The sequence below is a fragment of the Sinohyriopsis cumingii genome, chromosome 1, assembly GCF_028554795.1.
Source record: "Sinohyriopsis cumingii isolate HCF-2022 chromosome 1, ASM2855479v2, whole genome shotgun sequence".
In the NCBI taxonomy this organism is placed as follows: Eukaryota; Metazoa; Mollusca; class Bivalvia; order Unionida; family Unionidae; genus Sinohyriopsis; species Sinohyriopsis cumingii.
The window spans coordinates 103034389-103048737 of NC_142961.1; the positions used below are offsets into that span (position 1 = coordinate 103034389).

Sequence of the window (14349 nt, forward strand, 5' to 3'; positions counted from 1 at the left end):
GTCACTGATTTACAAAGCTTGATGGATTAGTCACAATTTCTTAACTTCCAATAAATTCTTATGATTTGACTCACACCCGACTGCATGGGTTCAAGTCGTGGATTCAGCCACTGTGGGTATGTGAGAAAGCTTGCCATTAGCTTCTTGTGGATCAATGGTTCTTTCCATGGTTTTCCCTGGTTCTTCCTCCACCATTTATACTGGCTGCCATGTGTAGCCTATCTTGTGCTGAAAAATGGTGTTAATCCCTACAACAACGACAAAAACAATAACTCACACCCACACATGACCAATCTTCTGCTATAGTCTGATGAACACATGGTTACATACCAAAAAAAGACAGAATCAAGTAGTTGATAAGCTCTCTCCCTCTCTCATGCTAGCAGTTAATTCGCACCAAAAGAGTGAAAATGTGTGCATGGGATCGTTGCCAACAAGATAGTGGCTAACTAGAGTGACTAGAAGGCATTGTTATATTCATACCTTTTCCCAAACAGAATATAAACTGAGACAAATGTTTACATTTGATACATCTGCAGTGGGCAGACACACTTTGTTTGTTTCAGGGTGAACAAATCTGAACAACATAAAAAGACTTCTTGTCCAAGCTGACCAGAAAAAAGTAGTTTCATCATCATCATCATTATTATAATCATTATTGTGGTATTTACAATAGATTTAAATGTTCTTGCAATTGCTGAAGTAAGAAATATCCATTACCTTTATTCTCGACATGTTAATATATAGTAAATCATCTTCACAAGTTAAACAGAAACTAGAGTAATGTCAGTATTTATCACCATGTTGATTGGATGCATTTTCTCTGACCTGACTCATCTCAAGTAAACTTGCACCAAATTATCAGCAAGTTATAAACTTCTGTTCTTCTAAAGATTTTGTTTCATCTTCTCAACCTCAACCAAAAACCTTCATTAAATTTTCTATGTGACCTTGATCCTATGGTCAAATGAGCACACAAGCATGTCACAGGACAATTTCTCTTAGCTTCATAATGATTCATCCAAATAAAGCAGAAATACAAAGGAAAACGAACGTCGTTCAGTGGCAAGTATGCCTGACTCATGACTGAAAGGATGCAGGATAGTATCCTAACTATCGATTAGCCCAGGCTGAATGATTAGCTCAGGTTGAAATCCTACCTATCGATTAGCTCAGGTTGAAATTGTAACTATCGATTAGCCCAGGCTGAAATCCAATCAATTAGCCCCGTTTAACTACCATGAAGGGTCCTTGGGTAATTTCCTTAGCACTAAATACTCAACTTGTTTTGCTGTGCTGCAAAACACCAAACATCAAAACATGAAGAAAATCTATGCAGGGGTTAGGAAATATATGCAAATATTAAACCTTGAACAGATACCTTAATTCAAATTTTATGTGACCTTGACCCCTAGATAAAAGGGCAAGTGGCTCCAAGGTAAAATCAATGTGAGCATATTGTAGAGTGAATCTTCTTAATTTATGATGATTTATACCAATTATGATAAGAATCTATCAAGTGGTTTAAGAAATATATGAAAAACATTAACCAAATCTTTGAAAACATTTTGCTGACACCATCGACACTGGCACCACCATCAACAGAATTGTTATTCCTGTCTCTCTTCCTACTTAGCCGGGCTTCGCCCAAAAAGGCCATAACTAGGGAAATAATTCACTTGAACATGATTACAAACAATGTACACAAGTTCAACATTTTTAACTTATCTCTGCCAGGTATTCACAGGTAATTGGTGTTAGACTTGTAATCCAAGGATTGTGTGTTTGATACTCAACTCATGCCAGCCCAGATCAGCTGCCTTTGTTTGTCCTTGGAAAAGGCACTTAGCTTCCATTTCCTCTGTATGATATATCCAATATCATATTAAAACTGCCTTACAACCCCACCCAAAACCAAAACAAATACAAATGTCTGCATTATTGGGGGGGGGGCAATTAATTAAGAGCTTTGGGACCCTTTTTATACAATGGTATAGTATAAATATTTAACACCAGGAAAGTGGCATAACTCCAATGAAGCATCATACAAAAATGTAATCTGCACATGCTTATCTGTGACGTCAATAACATCTGCCATGTTTTAACAGCCTATGCAAAAGTTTATTACTATGTCTGGTTGCAAATAAGTGTTTTAAGATCAAAGTAAATGCATACAAGACAGATAGACATGACTAATGATATACATGTCCATCCCATAAAAACTGTATTATAATAAATAGTCTGTGTTCATAATGAAGAGCCAGGGACTATAGTTATTTAAAGCCAATGAACACTACTGTATAACCATACCGATCTTTTTCATCTAAATATTATTAGTTTATCTTAATTGTTTGCCTGTCTGTGTATATCTCTGTGTGTGTGTGTGTGTGTGTGTGTGTGTGTGTGTGTGTGTGTGTGTGTGTGTGTATGTATGTATGTATGCATGCATGAATACAATGATGCATGCATGCATGCATGCAGGTAGGTAGATTGGTCCCACTAATCTGTATAACATTTCTGCCAAGAAATAACACACAGTTAGCCAGGATATGAAAATGAAAGGCAACGGATTTTAACTGAGAGCAATAATGTGTCATACTCCAGATTCTGAGATGTAACTTATAATGCACAACCTTGGAAATATACTGGACCCTGAAAGAGGAGACATGAGATAGTTTCATTAAAATATCTTTCATTGGTTGATCAAGCTGTTCCTGCAGATAGATACAGGTGAGTGATTTTTCCCTTGCTGTGACCATGACCCTGTGGAAGAGTATGTATCTGAAACATTTAACACACTGTTTAGAAATGATATTTAACCAATTTTAAACTTTCATTAAACAACCTAGAGTAGTTTAAAAGCTATTATCTGAAAAAAATATGTCACCAGTACATTCTCTTCTGCTATGACCTTGACCTTTATTTAGGGATATTGTTATGACATGTGACACACTGTCATTATATAAGTCATTGGCTAAAGATTCATTAAAATATCTTGAGTGTTTCAAAAGTTATACTGTATTAAATTTTGTCCCATGTCCTGACCTTTACCTTGTGGCTGTGGATATGGTTCATGACACATCTAGTCAAGGTAAGTTTCAGTGATTCACTCGGATCAGGATACACATCTTATAATTTAATTTTCCCTTGCCATGATTTTGACCTCAAGGCAAAGGCCATGGCTATGGTAATGTTGTTGTTGATGTTGTTGGGTTAAATGCCATTTTTCAGCACAAGATAGGTATACATGGCAGCCAGCATAAATGGTGACGGAAGAACCCGGGAAAACCCAAAAAAGAACCACAGATCCACAAGAAGCTACTGGCAAGCTTTCTCACATATCCACATTAGCCAAACCCAAGACTCAAATCAACGCAGACAGAGGTGAGATGGCACTGATCCATAACGGTGAGTGCTTTAGACCACTTGACCTTGGCTATGGTAATAATACTCAACCTTGACATGATTTATAACAGGGCAAAGTTTCATAACAGCTGCTCAATCAGTTTATAAATGTTATGGCCTGGACAGGCAAATGTTAACAGACAGATCGACAAATATAATACACTCATTATAACATCAACACATAAAAATGCATTTAATATAAAACACTAATTTCACAAACTTAACCTTACATTTTGTACATCCTTACCTTTCTTCTGTCCCTTTTGAATCTAAAATGGAACCTAAAATGAAATGGTCTTCTTTCACTCATTTTTCGGGTGGAAGGTAAATTCCCTATTTTGCCACGTTCTGTGAGGTACCTTCTCCACAAAAGTAATGGAAATTTCTGCCAGATTTATGAATTACTGTCAGTGGTCAAAGCATCTGCAAACTTGTGTCCTATTTATGAGTAAAACCCTCTGTTTTCTTATGCCATTAATACAGAGTACAGAATTTGCAAGGATTCCAATTCACTTCAAAAACAATTCAAAAGAGTTAAATCTTGATTATTTTCTGAAATATATTTCTTTTTGGCAATTATTCCAACAGTTTTAATCAAGTAATAAAATTGGTTTCTACAAATGTCTCCACTCCCTGCAGGTTCTACAAATGTCTCCACTCCCTGCAGGAAACTGTACTGTGATAGGTTTGCTAGTATCAATTGCCGATGGGTGGAAACCTAAACATCATTGTTTTCATACAGCAAATGAGAGAGATACATATTAATGTAGCATTTGTAACTTAATTGGCTGATACTTTCTTTGATCAAGCTTCAGCAATCTCTTTTCTTGGGCATGATCTATGCCATGTTTGGTTTCCAATGAACTTTTTCAAAGTAATCAGTTGGTCTGTCCTTGGCTGTTTTTTATTTGAAGACCAAATTATATTCAGCAAATAAAAATCCAGATTGTAAAGCAAATCCAAACTGAAATCTTCCCCCAGGTTGTTTTCCAAAGATCAATGATATCTTCTGTCATCCATCAGTTATAAATTCATTTAGTAATTAAATTAAATGGAATATCACTGAAAAAAGAAAATGAACAACCCAAGCCAATTAGTGGGTCTTAATTTCAGTTTCATTAATCGAAAGATGACAGTACTGATGTTTCACTGAATGACATTGTTACCATAAGACAGGTTCACAATTTCTACATACATTCACAAGTTTCATGTAGAAATCAAATGCATGCTTTCTTCATTCCAACTGATGTGCACTAGAAGTCTCTACGTCTTTCCACCCTCAAAGAGTTATGCTTCTTTGTCTTTGTACAATACAGAGGAAACTGAATCTTAATATAATCCAAGTATGTTTACATACAAACTGCTTGTATACAAAAGCAAAATGGTACAAGGTGGTTTGGCAAAATCATCATTATTGCTTGTATCCATAAGCATCATAAACATTCCTTCTTTAGCATATGACTGGACAAATCATTTATTTTTTATGCACATAAGAATCCATATATAATTATTTCTCTCAGAATCCCAGTCTATCCATGTAACACCTACATCCATATGGACACATCTCAAGGAATCAAGCTACTAACTGCAGTCTAACTACATTGAATATGTACCTGGTACAATGTTGTAGATATCAAACTCCAAAACACTGTTACTGATGGTGGTAATTGTGTATGCTTGTTAGTGCCAGCAGTTACTGACTGGTGGGGGATGATAAAGCATACAACTAGAGTTTAGAGATATTTGGATTGATACCCCTCCTCACTTCAGTCTGTCAGGTCAGATAGGTAGGTAGATGTTTAGACAGATACAGTGGACTCTGGATGCTGATGTTGATGCTGAAAGAGGGATCAAGTATCAACTACCATGCTAACTTATCACACTTTTTACCATCACAGCAGGCAAAGCTTGCACTTTTTACAACTCTACAGAAGATTGTGGAATGTGTGTAGGTACTTACTTATGTGCTGGGTTTAAAAGCATATGAGCACAATTGTAGTTGTGAAAAGCCAAGAAAAAGTTGCATAAAAATCTAAAGGTAACAACAGCCTGATGCAATACTGATAAAAAGACTTTCCAGGAACTTGTAAGATGAGTCTGCTTCTGCATTTTAACTACAAAGTGTTGAAACTATGGATGGCCAGGTACTGAGAATTTGCTGCCATGACTGCATGATCACAAGATGTTTTTCAGTTAAACCCCTATACTGCTACTGCTAACTGTTCAGTTATACAAGTTTTCCAAAATGGCCACCATGGCAGCCACATTAGATGCACGAGCAGCACCATTTTCATTTAGGACCAACTAAACCTTAGAATACATGTGTGCAACTTTTCTTGGCAATCCTCCCAATAGTTTGGGGGGGGGGGGGGAGAGATGACAACAAACTTGTGTTAATTAATAGACAGATGATTGATTATGATAACAGGCCTTATAAGCTGTTCTGGTCTATGACCATTTGAGATGAAAACTGACCAAAAAACTCCTAAGGATAAAATATTCACTGTGGTTGGTTCAGTTATTGTTTTTTAGGGCAGAATGTTTTTGAGAAACTTCAATGTAGAATGCAAAGACAAACATTCCGTTGTTCACTGATGTGCGACTCCTCCAAGCAACCATCTTGGATACCTTATCACAGCATGAATGAATGTTTCATACTTGGGTATTGCGTTCAAATTTACAACATGAAAAATTTATGACTAGTATGCATTTAATTTTCTGTGCTGTACATTCATTGCTCTTCTTGAGTCACTGTAGCTGGATGGCTAATGGAGAGAGGTTCTGGGCACCTTGGTGTGTCCATGGGCAAGGTAATAAACTTAATTGTCTCAGCACTGAATGACCTTTATATGCTGCTGTGCTGTAAAACACCAAACCAAACCAGATCTAACTTCACAAACAAGAGTGAAAATGAGCCTGGCCTGATTTCACCATAGCATCTGGGAGCAGATGTCAAAGTCATTAAAGGCTGGCATTTAAGAAGGGAGAGGAGGGGTAACACTTGAACAAATGTGACTGATGGGGGACAGAAGCCAAAGAAACTGGCTTGAGGTACAAAAGAGAAATATCTATTATTTTTAATCACTGTTTTTATCCTCTCTAAACAATGAGTCTTTTGTTTATACTGACTGACCTTATTATAGTGATGCTTAACATTTACAACTATTTATAATTGATTTCTTAGCCAAATTTGCTAAAAGTTATACATTATAAAGCCAATGATGTGTGTGTGTGTGTGTGTGTGTGTGTGATTTGGATTTTTAACGTACCTTTAACAATTTTTCAGTCATATTACTGTGATGTCTGCAATGTGACAGTTTATACTAATGTCTAGCCTCAGACATGTTGCATGATGTAAAAACTGTCACATTATCCTGACACCAGGCAGACCAGTCCTAACACTAACCTCTTAATGCTGAGCACCAAGCAAGGCAGCTGTTACTACCATTTTTGTAAGTCTTTGGTATGACTTGACTGGGGATCAAACCCACGACCTCCCGCATCAGAAGCAGATACTCTAACCACTAAGCCACCAGAGCGGTCCCAACCCAATGACAATATTTTAACTATTTTCATAAATGGTGCTTGTATATTTAATTTAATATTTTGCCTCTTTTAAAAGAAATAAAGGTGCTAATGATCCCAAGTTCTTTAGAAGTTTTATACATGCACCAATGGTTCATTATGAATACATTTCTTTCACAGGGACTGCCCCTCCCCAAACAGAAAAACAAACAAGAAATTAACCATGGCCTGCAAGTCAAGCCCACCTTTAATAAACATAAAATGAAAGTAAAGAGGTTTTACAATGACTTATTCTGAGGTGTGGATGTTAGAGATGGCTGGATGGACACATTTGGATGCCAAGGAGACATATACATCAAACTTCTTCCTGGGCAGGCGTGACACAAATGTCATGGTCAATGTTTCTACCTTGGAGTGTATTTTGCATGAACAAAATCCCAACACATGAATGAACGATAAATCTTGACGGGAAAAGTTCTCTATAACTTTCAGTAAGAAATTTGTTTTTTAAATTTCATTTTGTGGCAACCATCAATGCATGAAGCAATCAAATGTACAAAAGTAAAACACAGAATAAAACAAATTTAAATCTTCAGGTGAAATTTCTGTTTCATGTAGGAATACAAGCCTATTTATTCACAAATGTCGAACTGCATCTAGTCTCACAGTCACCTATGCGAGCTTTGTGAAGGCCAGGCCACTGATAAATTACTATATTCTGTCAAAAAGAATATGCCAGAAATTTTGTCTGGAGGTGTGGGAGTAGTGACAAAACACTGACAGTAATTAATTTTGGTACACAAGTAGTCCCTTTGATGTGGAAGTACATATACTTGCTTATTACGTCCGATCCAACTGAAAACTGCACAGACCATGATTTAATGATGCAAAACTCAATGGTGGATATGGGTCTATTCAGTCTGTTGTGACTAATCAGTAGAACAAATAAAAAGATTCTGATCTGCCAGTACACTCAGCAATGGTAGATCAGGGTCTGTGTTGTTTACAGTTGGACTTGACCTTTAAGTATGTGCAGCTTGTAAATGGTCAAGAGAAAACTTTAATTAGCATCCTGATCCTTGAAAGAAAAAACAAACTGTATGGCTTAAACTCCAGATATAATACACAATTTTAAAGTCTGAAAATGGCAATTACATGTATGTATTCGCTTATAAGAGGAGTCCAACTGCAAACTGCACAGACCCAGATCTGCCATCGCATAATGTGCCAACAGATCTGGCTCTTTGCAGTTTGTAAGGAGTTATCAGTAGAACAATTAGGAGTAACCAGTAGAACAAAACTTATGGACCCTATGATACAGCAGGTCAGGATCTATGTTGTTTGCAATTTGACTCTATTTATAAGCATGTATATAGTCTTGTAAAATGACGATTACAAGAAAATTATTAAATACATTGTATGTGTGTGTGTGTGTGTGTGATTTGGATTTTTAACGTAGCTTTAAAAACGTTTTAGTCGTATTGCTACGATATCTGCAGTGGCAGATTAAAGTGATGTCTAGCACTGAGACATCATGCTGCAGACATGTAGCATCATGTCCCACCAAGTCACATTATTCCGACATCAGGCCAACCAGTCCTAATACTAACATCTTAATGCTGAGCACCTAGTGAGGCAGCTCTTAGTACCATCTTTAACAAGTCTTCAGAATAACTTGGCTGGGGTTCGAAACTGCTACATCCGAAGTGGATGTTCTAACCACTATGCCACTGCAGTGGTCAAGTACATATTAAAAGAAAGAATGAAAACTACAAACAAATCAAAGGGAGTTGAAATCAGGCCATGTTTTACTGATATTTAAACTATGACAATAATCATGAGTCAACAAAATCAGACAATACTTGATGCATGTACGAATATGACTGGCAAACATGAATTGTTTTGACTGGTCAGCCAATCAAAGAATCTGACATCAACATGCAAACAAAGTCTCACCCAAACTACAGCCAAATTTGGAAGAAATTATCCTTGCATTAGGATGTTTGAATTGTGACAAATGATGTCAAACTGCCATCAAAATGGCCACCATTACCAGAATTTTTAAAACAACAAAAATATTCTGAACTACTTCCCCAAAAAACACTATGTCATGTAAATGATTTCAGTTCTGGATTAAAGACTTCCTTCATGTGATCTGTGTAGAACAATTCTGATTGTCACTGGCAACAGTTGCCCTTTATCAATTCACACAGTTTAACATGATAAAAAAGTATCAATGATGATTCATCTCATCCCTAATAAAAGCTCCACCCATAGTGACCTTCTCATGGAAACACTTCAATTAATTGGCATCATAAAATAAAATCTTATCTGAATCAGTCTTTCTGCAAAGCAGCCCTAGCTGAAGATGTGTACCTGGAAAGTGATAGCCTGGTGATGATAGGTAACAAGATAACTAAGCTCCTTCATTATGACAAGCAGCTCAAACTGACTCACCAAGGGATCAAGGGTTCCCTCTAAATCTCCACTTTGCCAGACTAATTGAGACAGTTATTTCACTCTGTTGCTTACTTTCTCTTTCATTCCTTTTATCTATCATGCATCTACAAATTTCCTTTCAGCCCAATGTGCCTACAATGAAATTAGGACTAGTTCTGGAGTGAAAAACATATATATTTAAGGTCAAGGACTGGCCAATCAACATGACCAAATGAACTTTCAAGGCAAAGAATGGGATTCATTATAAATATTCATCATTTCATCATCAATGAAAGTATGTTATGGGAATAATTTAATTTTGGCACACAATGCAAATTTTCAAACAAAATTATTTTAAACCATAAAAAGACAAAAAAATAAATTAAAATAAATCTAACCCATGTACATCAAATGAAGCTGGGTTTATAAAAATCACAAGGAACCTTGAAAAATTGGGTGTTTTGATCATTCAATCCATTCATAAGATGAAACCTGACATTTTTAGGGAATGAAAAGAAAGTCTTGAAAAACTATTTCGCCATATTTTTTGGACACAAACAAGAACATTATATTTCTCGTCTGAACAAAGAAAATGCACTGTAAGTTAGCATGTTTAAAATGACTGACTTTAATGTCATATACAATTTTGTTTGAGTGAAAAGATTTTAGAAAAGCTGAATTTGTCTGAAAAAAAAAAACAATTTTTAATGTTTATTCCATAATCTTTACTCAATCATAATACATAAGGAGTATGACCACTACATCATAAATCCAGCCACCCAAACTTATTTTTAGCAATAAAAGTGCAAACATGTATCTGCCCACCAAGGTGGAAATCAAACAGGAGTCATCTCCCCTTCAATAGCTGACATTACAGTCCACGCTTCAGTAACTACCAGAGCACATGTGCAATCTCTGCAAGGATTTAAAATGCATAAGCTGGAAGGATGAGAGATTGTGCTTGCATTATGATAAAAATATTCTATCAACGAAATGTATTTTACTATTTTAAAAAAACTGGTTTCTTCATCATATACATTATATGGTCAAAATACATTACAGTAATACCTCGAACATTTGCAAGGTTAGGTTCCAGAACCAGTCGCGGATCAGGAGGAATCGCGAATGTTTGGTACGAGTCACTAAAAATGCTAATAAATGCTTATTTCTAGGGTTTAAACCCTAAATATGACCCAAATCATGCTCCCAAAGCACTTTAATTTCATTTAAAAGTTAGCTTAATACATTACCCTTAAAAAGAGAAATAAATGGTTGACGTAAAAATAGAGTACAGTATCGCCTAATGGGTATTTGCCACACTAGCGCATTTACAGTACGGTACATGTATACATGTACTAATATTACCCCTATACTAATTCATTGGCTGCCGTTTTCTTTTGCACTCACAGTAAGGTAAAACCAAGTAACGAATGGGACTGTAAACTTAATGACGTTTTCTTTGTCATTGTCAGGAAGGTAAACTAGGTAAACTTCATATGTCACAGAAGTCATATAACAAAGGTACAATTCAATAAAATAAACAGAACATGTACATAGAGGGTACCAATGAAAATTTCGCGAATCCGTGAATTCACAAATCCAGAAACGCAAATGCACGAGGTATTACTGTAGTAGAATAGGTAAGAGGTGGATTGAGTCACATCCTCCGGTTTATCAGAAAGCCCAATCTCAGGTCCATTAATGTATAAGAAGCAATGACAAATCTTGTGCAAGATAGTGGCTACGTGAAGCTTAAGATATCCGTGGACATGGCCAGTAGGGTAATATCTCCCCCACACCCCTCATTTTCAAATACAGTGGATCTGACTTGGTTTTGGTGTTTTTTGGCACAGCAACACAAGTAGCTTATTAATTGCTGAGGCAATTGGAGTAAAGTGCCTTGCACAAGGACACACCATGGTAGCTGACTCAGGCTGGTCCAATTGTAGGATCTGAACCCACAGCCTTTCAGTTGCGAGTCCAGCATGCTAACCACTGAGTCATTGCTGCTCATAAATCCAGTGGAAATTGAAAGGTTGCATCTTGAAGAAACTGACGGATTACCAGATAAAGCAGCCTGAGGCAAGAGCTATAGAAAATCATCTCTGACCTCAATCCCATAGTAAGGCAGCCTGAGGCAAGAGCTATAGAAAATCATCTACGACCTCAATCCCATAGTAAGGCAGCCTGAGGCAAGTGCTACAGAAAGTCATCGCAGACCTCCATCCCATAGTAAGGCTGCCTGAGGCAAGAGCTATAGAATGTCATCTCTGACCTCCATCTCATGCTAAGGCAGCACAAGTCAAGTGCTATAAAAAGTCATCTCTGACCTCCATCCCACAGTTAGTCAGCCTGAGGCAAGTGCTATAGAAAGTCATCTCTTGCCTCCATCCCATGGTAAGAAAGCCTGAGGAAAGAGTTACTGAAAGTCATTGCTGATATTCATCCCATGGTAAGGCATCCTGTGGCAAGAGCTATAAAAAGTCATCACTTACCTCCATACCATGATAAGGAAGCCTGTGGTAACAGTTTTAGAAAGTCATCTCTGACTTACATCTCATGGTTTAGACATCACTTAACTCGTCATTCAACCCCGATCCCGTCTGAAGGCATGATGATCTGGTTTCTGCTGCATTCAATGGCCAATACCGCCTGTAGTCGTGATTTGTTTACTGCATTCAATGGCTGATCCAGTCTCCAGTTGTGATGAACGTGTGTTAGATACGTCTCTGATTGGTTACAAATGGGTTTTCTCCAAGAACAAAACAACTATTAAACCAATCAGAAATGATTTTACTTTCATTTGTGGAAATATGAATTGTTCGGAAGCCAAGGGTTACTGTTTGAGAGCAGTTTCACTACACGTGTTCTGTTCATGAAAAATCGTAAATGATGGTGGACGTAAGAGCGATTTTTGATGAGAGCAAAAATGAGGAGTTTCTCAGGTTTGATCTCAAAAATATTGAGCAAGCTGAGGAAAGACATGTTTGGCAGTTGGATTTTTGTGAGATTTAGATTCGGATATAGTTTCTGAGACTGAATCATCAGAAGATGAGGATGCTGACAGCAATGATGATAGAGTTCTTGCAGATAAACGTTGCACATAATATTGTAAATAGTGTATAAATAAATTGTGAAAGACATGGACAAATAGGGAAAAACAAATTACATCTCTGTGTAGACAAATTCATTTGGAATAACTGGTGAAAATTTCGTGGATTTTAATTGGATATAAGAAGAGAAATTAAGGTAAAAGTGAATGCATGTGCACGATGTTTTCAAAATTTTTCAAACAGGTAAAAACTGGGGCACAAGCAGCTAGACACAGATGGGTGCTTCTGGGGCAGAGCAGCAGAGATACTGATAACAGTGCTGGGGATGAATGAGTTAAGGAACAGCTACACTCAAATAATATGCATGTGGTTTCTGCCCAACCTCCATTAGCCTGTATGCACAAGAAACACATCTGGTCTTCTGTTAGATCTTTATGTGCAGAGCAAAGGACAAAAGAGCATGAACTGACATAATCTTTTCATTTTTATAAAGTTAGAAATAACTGAGATATGCATCCTTGCAATGGCATGATTCACATTGGGGACCACTTCAAAGCCCAAATGGGGTCCTGCCAAAACCTCTATGAAGGATCCAACAAAAGATTTTTCACAATGAAGGACTGATTCACAATGAACAGGAACCTGTTCAAGCAATGAAAGCAGAAGCTGTCATGAGTCAAACTGAGCAACTGTGATGAACTATATAGATGGTTCAGTTTGACTAATAAGGAATGTATCTCACTGATTCAACATGACTAGGAAGCAGGTCTTATAGGAAAGGCAAGTCAATGCAGTTTTATATACATGTTCAAACAGTGCTTAATTTGGCTGAGACAAATCAAAATTCACAGAAGATTATGGTCTTTGTTCTGGCCTCTAACATCCCTTCAATAATGACAAACCAACTTGGTAAACTACTGCCTTCAACTGGTAGCCAACTTTTTTCTTTTCAAAGAGATAAAGCAGGAGGCAAGTCATCTGTGGTATACAGGCTTTAGTAGACTGATGAATTTCTTATTGCACCACTGAGAGAAAATTTTCCACTTTGCATTTGCACCATTTAAAATTGGAGGGCCTTCTTGCCTAAACAATACTGTCCACCACTGGTTCCGAGAACTGTTTTCTTCTGAGGGCTTGTTTAATATAGGCCAAGCATGCAGATTCAGCATGTCTCGATTCAGATGAAATATCCACATTTGCAGTTGCTTGAGAAAATATGGAAAGACCACAAATTTCTTGTTAAGTTCCACTGCTAAATATATTACCTCATTTATCCCACTTGATGGGAACAATCAGAAGCAGGCAGTATTCTGATTCCCTTGCTTTCTGCAAGACGTGCAGGACAAAAAAGGGCTGGGAGGAAGGCAAATGCATCCATACGATTCCAATTAAAAGATGATCAACTGGCCAGGTTTTTGGGTCAGGTACTAGATACAAAGGCGGATAGGTTTCTGGTCCTAATGTCGCTTACCACATTGGACTTGTCAGAGAGACAGAGAGAATGAGAATGCCCTTTTCAGACATCTCCTGCCATGACTGAACTGTATTCACTAAAATCCAAATGAATTTCAAATCATCTCTTCTGCCCTTAATTTAAGTTTTCTCTTGCTCCAGAACACTGGCCTCTACTGGGTCATTTCTTATCTTTCCTATCCCATGTTTTATTCACCCCAATCAAACTAACAGGATGTGCAAAAAGGGCAGCATTAGCATGGAGTATGTCAGCTGATGGTAACAGAATCACCTTCATAGATTCTACCAGTAATAAGTTGCTCACCGAGGCTAGATAGGTGACAATAGTGAATGTGTCCACATCCTTGATTGTGTACGCTTTCTCACTTTCTCACTCACCCTCCAGCACACTGGTGAAGATGATCTCCCATGAATTTTCCATCTATCATGCACAAATATCACTTGTAAGGCCAAA

At 37.2% G+C, this 14349-nt stretch overlaps 1 protein-coding gene and 1 long non-coding RNA gene across 2 annotated transcripts in view; one reads left to right on the top strand and one right to left on the bottom strand.

Annotated features, from left to right (window-relative positions):
- LOC149807465 (uncharacterized) overlaps nucleotides 1-14349 on the bottom strand; it is a 496731-nt gene that overhangs the window by 344824 nt on the left and 137558 nt on the right. The gene's annotated exons all lie outside the window — the stretch shown is intronic.
- Nucleotides 5205-7523, top strand: LOC149807466 (uncharacterized). The gene is made up of 2 exons (XR_016422693.1): nucleotides 5205-6456; nucleotides 7111-7523. It is a non-coding gene; the product is annotated as an uncharacterized LOC149807466 (long non-coding RNA).